At 47.0% G+C, this 6,195-nt stretch overlaps 1 long non-coding RNA gene across 1 annotated transcript; it reads left to right on the top strand.

Moving 5' to 3' along the window:
• Positions 1-2,998: 2,998 nt before the first annotated feature.
• On the top strand, positions 2,999-4,314 carry LOC123116253 (uncharacterized). Its single transcript, XR_006457005.1, has 3 exons — positions 2,999-3,068; positions 3,166-3,258; positions 4,066-4,314. It is a non-coding gene; the product is annotated as an uncharacterized lncRNA (long non-coding RNA).
• Positions 4,315-6,195: the final 1,881 nt, after the last annotated feature.

The following is a 6,195-nucleotide window of genomic DNA, read 5'->3' as shown; positions in this document are numbered from 1 at the left end:
AGTCATCAATCAACGTCATGAAGTATCTCTTTCCACCTTTTGTCAGCACGCCATTCATCTCACAAATATCAGAATGTATAAGCTCTAGTGGCGCCAAGTCTCTTGCCTCTGTAGTATTATGGGACTTGCGAGGTTGCTTAGCTTGCACACATACTTGGCACTTGGAGCCTTTGACAATAGAGATTTTCGGAATTAAATTCATATTGGCTAGCCACGTCATGCAACCAAAGTTAATATGACAAAGTCGTGAATGCCAAATATCAGACTCATTATTGTGGTAAGCATTATTAATAACTTTAGTGCAAATATCTGACAAAGACAGGTGGAACAAGTCTCCGCTCTCATAGCCTTTTCCAACAAATTATCCATACTTAGAAATTACAACCTTATTGGACTCGAAAACCAACATAAAACCATCTCCACATAAATGGGAACCGCTAACGAGATTTTTATTGATGGACGACACATGATGAACGTTCTTCAGACGCACGGTCTTCCCCGAAGTAAACTTTATATCGACTGTACCGACACCTCAAACGATGGCATGTGACCCGTTCCCCATCAGCACGGGAGAAGTCCCTGTGACCTAGTAAGAAGAAAACATGGAGGCGTCAGCACAAACATGTACATTGGTACCGGTGTCAATTAACCAATCAGGAGATTGAAATACTGAAAGGATGGTAGGAAGAATACCGCACCCAGATTCCTTCATATCAGTATCACTAATGACAACATTAGCGAACTTGCCTCTCTTCTCATGTTCGTGCTCCTCAAAGCGGTTAGGACACTTCGGAGCCTAGTGATTAGGATCACCGCAGACATGGAAAAGTCCCTTTCCCTTCTTGTGAGAATTCTTCTTGAAATTGGTAGAATGTGAGGGCTTGTTCTTTGCATCAAACTTGCCGTTGCCCTGAGTTTTGTTCTTGTTGTTTTTAAACTTGTTGGGCTGGAAGTTGTTCTTCTGCACCATGTGGGCACTAGAAGCTCCCTTAGCAACTCGAGCACGTGTGTCTTTTGCTCCCGCCTTCTCTTCAACATCAAGAGTACCAATGAGATTCGAAACGGAAAACTCTTGTCTCTTGTGTTTCAGGAAAGTAGCAAAATTGTTCCACGAAGGTGGAAGCTTGGCAATTATCGGCAACAAATTTGTCCGGTAGCACACACTTAAAGTACTCAAGTTTCTTGGCGAGTGACTGTATCTCATGAGCCTGCTGTACAACAGAGCGCTCATCAGTCATCTTTTAGTCATAGAATTGCTCCATGACGTACAACTCACTGCCGGCGTCCGGGGCACCAAACTTGGCCTCAAGCGCAGCCCACATGTCCTTGTCGTTGTCAAACAACATATACGAATCCACAATGGAATCATCAAGAACACTCATAAGGGCGCCTTTAAAGAGAGTGTCGATCTTCTCAAAAGCTTCCAGCTGTGCTGGATTAGGATCACCCTCAGGCTTGCCCTTAGTGGCGTCATAGCAACACATGGTCTGAAACCAGTAGACTGCTCTCGTGCACCACCTCTTATATTGCAGCCCTTTAAAGGCAGGCGGCTTCAAATGCGCAGCAAAACCACTCGGAGTAAATTGCCTACGATCAGGTTTTTGGATTGTTGAATATATGAGCAAATTACTACGAATTTTAATCCGAATAAACAGGAGATAAATCATGACAGCACTAGCAGGGATTAAACTAATCATGCGAACTAGCATAGTAGATGAACATATTACATCTAGGGCACATACTATAAACATGAATTCTATCATGATCTCGAACAAGAAGGATACAATCACATACGGCGCAACGAGAGCAGCACTACCTGCATTGATGTTTTCGGCCATGTCGTTGAGGATGATGTTGCCGAGGTCGGGGAAGAAATCGTCGTTGGCGAAGTCGTCGCTGCCAGCACTCGCGCGAGTGCGCTCCCTAAAAACCTGATCACCCCTCTCTCGTACAGGATCACGAGTGGCGGGGGTTCCGGAGGCCTGTTGTCTCTTCTCGCGGTGCAGTGGCGAGGCGAGGAGGAGGAGCGCGTGTGTAAGTCTCCTCTTCTCATGCTCATACAAGTGGTAGAAGAGCTCACCTTACAAAGAGGTGCAACTCCCTCTCAACTTTTGTTGTGGGACTAAATTTTAGTCTCACTCACTCCTCTCAAATGTGTGCATGAATGGACCAAGAGAATTTCAAAATTTTAGTTGGGCTTTGGGCCAAAGGCCTACTAACGAAATTCCAACGTATACTGCCACGTATACGCGACTCGTGAGTCGTGAGCCTGTGTAAGCAAACTATGCGAACCGACGATTTTTAAAAACGGACGCCCGCCAAGATCCAACTCCAAATCCAAGCCGTCCGCGTGCGGCTTGGGTTTGGGATGGACGGAGATCCGGGGCAAACAGGGGCCGGGGCTAGCGGGCCAGGGCGTAACGTGGGAAGGGACAGGGGCAAATTAGACGGAAGCAGCAGCGGCAGCAGTACCAGCAACAGCCATAAGTTGGCGCATGCTTGCTTGGGCCAGTGCGCGGCAGCGCCAGGACGCAGCACAGCAACGCTGCGCTGCGAGTGAGCAGCAGGCGGTGGAGAGGGCCACCTGCCTGCCTGCGTCTGCGTTGCGTTGCCGCGATTAATGTGACGGGGCGGACGCCCGCGGCGCGCTTGTCATCACCCACCCAATATAAATTCCTCAGAGCAGGCGCTCGGCATTTACCGCAGCGCGGCCGCGGCACGTGACGCCGTTCTGTAGCGGCGGGGGAGCCGGCCGGAGTGGGGGTGGTCGCCGGCTGGCGGATGGGCTAGCCGATCGTTTGCCTTGGCTGCCTCTGGCAATTGGGAAGCGGTTAAATGATCTGCAGCGTGCCACTGCTTCTGTGCGTCGCACATGCATCCGCGGCTTCGCAGCCGGTGGCACTGTACGCCGGTTTGGGACGCCACAGTGGAGGAGCCCATGCACGTATGGTCTGCTCGCTGCTGGCAGGTTTTTCTTTGGTCTGGAGCTCTCCTGGGCCTATGCAGACAGAGCGAATGACAGACATGGAAAACAAACAAACAAAGCATTATCACTGCGCACATACATGGTAGGATGAATCCAACTTCTTCTTTTTATTCGCGGGAAAATCCAACTTCTTTTTGGAGACGATAGTCAAACTGAAGGGGTGAGTGACGCCGGAACAGTTCCCAGGGGATGCAGTATGCTCAAAGACAAGTAGCATGACCTGAGGGTTGAAGATATGACTATGGAGAGGGCAGCGGCAAAGGATGATCATGGTAACTCATCTATCCCTGACTTGCTCGATGTTAATAATCCCTCTCTATTAACCTTGTCCTCTTGTATTGGGATTGCTCTAGCTTATATTATTGATAAGATCAGGCATAATATTGCTTTGAGCCTTGCTTCGGTAAAACACACACACACACCCGCTTAACGTATAAGGGCATTTTAGGCATATAGTGCTTAACGTATCCCGCGCCGTTTGCGGCGTCAGCATACACGTAGAGCCGAACGCACGGCTCGAGCCGATACGGCCGACTCGCATCTACCCCGCGGCCCTCGCGCGAAAAATAAAACAAGATCCACGACCTAGCCGCGATCATGCGGCCCATCCCAATGTTGCCCCGTTCGGCCGATCGCCGACCATCTCAGTTTTCTTCCCGCCTTCACCCGGGATCTGGCCGCCGTGAACGTTGTTGAGTGGCTGGCGTACGCGATCTGGCCTCCGTGCAGGCCGTCGCGGTGACGTGGCCTACGCGAACGTCGTCGCCGTCCGCAACGGCGTGATCAACCTCCGTGCACGTCCTTCGCCGTCGCCAACGACGTGATCTACCTCCGGGCGAGTCCTCGCTGTCCGCAGACAGGTCGGAGTGCATGTATCTGAACACCTTGGCGCCAGACATTGGGACCCGCCAGCGTCTAGGTTTGCCATGTAAGTCGTCTAGTTTGTCAAAAAAAAAAAATAGTAGCTTTAAATAACTATTTAGAATCATTTGTTTGTTATGAACTATTCATTGGTCTGACCGTAGTACATCTAGTTTGATTTTGAATTGATAGATCAATTTTTATTTTAAATGTTGCAGTGTTGGTAGTGAGGTTATTCAATGGAGAAAGAAGCTGGATTTACGGATGCGTTTTTGGAGACGAGTGAGTGGTATGGTAGCGATAGTGTTGATCGTACAAATGAAGATGGAAGTAAAAATGATGATGATAGCAGCGACAATGAATCCTGGTCGTCGTACGATAATTTACCCGAAGAGGACTTTCAAAAGAAGGAGGATGGTGCTTGTATGTGCAGGAGGATATTGACATCCAGAACGAGGAGAATTATGGTGAGGAATCTTTCGCGGATAACATAAGTCAGGTTCAGTCCAAACTTTTAGATGTCATACAGTAGTAAAAGCTAATTAATGACAACTTACACTTGATTATGTGTAATATTGTAGGCTAACTTTGATGGTTGGAGTGGTGATGATGGCCATGAGCATGAGGATGCAGCTAATATGGACATTGAGGAGGCTGAAATCCAGCAACGGGCGCTGGAGACACAATTGAAGGTTATGGGTATGACCTTTGCATCACAATGGGAGGCTTACACGTTCTACAGTAACTACGCCAGAGACCGTGGATTCAGTATCAGAAAAGATAAGGTGAAACGAGGAAAAGGTCTTTCAACCACATCTATGTTTGACAGCACGTATAAGATGAACATATATGATATGCCTTTCGTCCCCTTTGTTGGTGTAAATAATCACCGTTGCACCACAGTGTTTGGCTGTGCCATTGTGTCGGACGAGACCGAAGCGACATACGCATGGCTGCTCCAGACATTCTCGAAGGCCAATTGTTAGAAGAAGTCAAGGTCAATCATCACAGATGGAGACACTGTAATGGTATGAGCTATCCGGTTGGTTTTGGCTGATGTGTTGCACCGTCTCTGCTCATGGCACGTGGGAAAAAATATGCAGAAGCACCTTAATTACAAATCACTAAATGAGTTCAGGGCACTCTTGTACTACTCCACCTCTCCTGCCAACTTTGAGGCGAGATGGCACGCTTTTGTCCTTATATGGAAGACTAATAAAATAGAAGAGTGGTTGCGTAGGATGTACAGGAAGAGGAGTCTGTGGGCAGCATCATATCTGTCAGATGTTTTTTTGGGTATGCGCAGTAATCAGAGGAGTGAAATCCAAAAGTCTTGTCTTCACCTTCACCTTGACGGTGGTATGACTATTGTTGATCTAGTTTTGCATTGTGAGAATTGCATAGTTCGACTACGTGAGAACGAGACGCATGATGACTGTGTTTCTAATCAGTCAGTGCCACTAGCAGACACTGAATATAAGGACATTGAGAAGCATGCTGCCGAAGTATTCACTCATGACAATTTTTATATTCTTCAACATGATTTGAAGAAGATGGGAGAGCTTGAGATTTTTGAGATGACATGGAAAAATAACCGCAAATTTCAGTTCATCGTGAATTATCGACCTGAAAACTCTGAAAAAACTATAGACTGCAATTGTGGACGAATGCTTCGGAAAGGGTTGCCTTGCAAACGCATTTTGTATGTGTTGGTTCATCTGAAAATATCTAAAATACCTAAGTGCTGCATACTTAAGAGGATGTTGAAAGTTGCGAGAGGTGGGTTGCCTGCGCAGCAGAAGAGTGACATATTTGGCTAGGGTTGGACAAGGGCAGGGCAGCGTGCTCGCTATAGTCAACTCAGTATAACAGGGGTACAAGCTTTCCATGTTGCATCAAATGATCCATTCATCTTTGATGAGTTGATGCAGTGTTTGCAGAATTTAATAGCTAAGAAAAGGTCCTTGACGATGATGCCGTTGGTAGTAGAAGGAATGTGCGTGAGGAGGCACGTGAGCCAGAACAACATGTCGATGTCATAGGTGACCCCGTGAAAGTTTCCACGAAGGGCGCCCACAAGCAGAGCAAGACAGATCAGACAAAGAAAGATCCAAATGTTCCAAAAATGGAAGACCAAAATCATTTTCTGAGAGAAAACTCAGTCCTCTTTGTGGCATATGTCGCGAAGAGGGCCATAGATGGCAAACATGGCAAGAGAATGGAAAATACGTTTTACAGTTTTTTAATCATCTTTTTTTACTCTCTTTACAATTGTATGATGAGTTCTTTACAATTTATTATGTAGGTACCGGGCATAGAGATGAAGTTTTATTAATCAATGCAAGGCA

Source organism: Triticum aestivum, chromosome 5B (genome assembly GCF_018294505.1).
Source record: "Triticum aestivum cultivar Chinese Spring chromosome 5B, IWGSC CS RefSeq v2.1, whole genome shotgun sequence".
Lineage (NCBI taxonomy): Eukaryota > Viridiplantae > Streptophyta > Magnoliopsida > Poales > Poaceae > Triticum > Triticum aestivum.
Note: the sequence above shows the minus strand (reverse complement) of the source record. Positions and strands in the feature narration are given on the sequence as shown.